Below are 1,985 nucleotides of genomic sequence, written 5' to 3'. Positions count from 1 at the left end.
TGGCGGTGAATCGAGGAAGTACAGTACATACTGACGAAACTAAAATGAGCTCTAACATGAAAATTAAGCGTTTCCGGACACATGTCCACATAACATCTTTTCTTTATTTGTGTGTGTGTAGAATGTTTCGTGAAAGTTTGGCCGTACCTTTTTGTAACACCCTGTATATATACTTGGCAGAACTAATTACATTCTGACTTTATCGTCGGTATTGCTTTCGTTTCCGAAAAGTTATAAATATTTCGATTTCAGAAAAGAAGCTCTGTATTTGGCCAATTTGTGGAAGAAGAAGGTCCCTTACGTGCTGGTTGTATCGAGTAAGATGTGGAGACGGCGGTTTGAAAGCGGACAGAAGGAATACAAGGAAGGGCGTCCCTTACCTGAGAGATCGCTACCTGGCGAAGGGGCAAGTGTGGCAAATGTCCGGCGTGGCAAATGTCCGGCGTGGCAAATGTCCGGCATTCAACTACGAGAGCATCTCCACATACCACAGAGGACGAATTCCTATGCGGCCGCGCACTGAGTCGGTTCCACGGCGGACTGGTGTCATTATCGCAAAACTCATGTAGCAGTTTGAATTTCGTCGCGCTACACTCGTTCCCTCAGATATAAATTATACCGTCGCAGCGGTATGAGAGCTCGACAGCAGAGAAATTACTAAAATTGTAACTTTTTTTGTTTTCTATCCTTTTTTGTCTCTCGAGTGCGGAAGCTTAATGCAGACGTAAAAAACTTATTAGCTAGTCCTGATCTGATGAAGACGAAAAAACTTATTAACGTGTAGACATATTGTGGAAGTTGTTATGAAATTCGGAGGACGGAAGTAGCAACGTAAAATCAATTGCATTCAGTGTCAAGATGATTTTGATTTGTATAAATTAGTGATTCCTGGACGATTGCAAGATTTCGGAGCAGCTACTACTCTTCATGCAGAAAGGAAGTAGGAGATTTTTGAAGACCTGGACGCCGCACGAAAGGAGACATGTTAACACGGTAAAGGATGAAATCTTATCTACGCCATTTCCCCCTGTTAATCACATTTTGTTATTCTCTGTTCTTTTCAAATAATTTTTGTGGTGGATATTGGTTTGACTTTTGCTCAGAAACGGCACAAAGACCACCCCAACAATAGCTTTTCCGAATCACGAAGTCCGACAAATTTTCTGTAACACGAAGTCCGATTTGCATTTCATTCTTTCCCTTTTTCACGGTCACTAACGATTTTAAAACCCACTTTTTATTCACCATTTGTTACCACATTTTGAACCTTTTCTTTTCTTCTCTTTTTCTTTTCTGTTAACCAGTAGACTCGGGTGGGAAAACGTGGCCGGTTATGCTGAACGCCCTTTTATAGCACCATGTACGGACTCCCCCGCTGAACTGAGACACTTCTGGAGGTTCAGTACGAGTGGGGAGTGAAGCGTGGCGCGGCTCTCGCGCGCAAGACGCTGTCGATGACTCCTCTGGTTGAGGTTGGCACTGTGTGCGACCGCGAGCGCCTCCTGCCGGAGCGGGTCCTGACGGGCGAGTGAGTCTGGGGCGGACAGCAGGGGAGAACGGACATGGCGGCCGCACTCTGGGCCGACGAGAGAAGAGTTGTCGTCCACGGCCGAGAAGGGAGCGTCGAGCGAGGCGCCAGTCAGCACCGCTCTCCGGGGGACAGAGAGTTGCGGCAGTCCAGCGAGCAGGCACCAGCTCCGGGAGCAGTGCTCCGGTTTGTGGACGTGACGTGGGTCGTATTTTGGCGCCGTACAGTTTGCTCAGTACGCATCTGCTGCTCCCTTATGGCCACGTGTGTTGTTCTGTCCGTATGTGCACTGAAAAGGTTACGCTGCGGCTGGAACAGTGGCTTGTGCTTTACGTTCGTCACCCTGTCTCATTTGTTTTGCTGCAGGCAGCTGTAATTTCAGAGATTTTTTTTTTTTTCGTCGCGATTGTCTTAGCACGGTGGTGCCTAGTACCCGAGAACAAGACAGCTAACGTGT

This window comes from Schistocerca piceifrons, chromosome 11 (genome assembly GCF_021461385.2).
Source record: "Schistocerca piceifrons isolate TAMUIC-IGC-003096 chromosome 11, iqSchPice1.1, whole genome shotgun sequence".
Lineage (NCBI taxonomy): Eukaryota > Metazoa > Arthropoda > Insecta > Orthoptera > Acrididae > Schistocerca > Schistocerca piceifrons.
The sequence above is the reverse complement of the archived record's forward strand: the minus strand, read 5'-3'. Positions refer to the sequence as shown.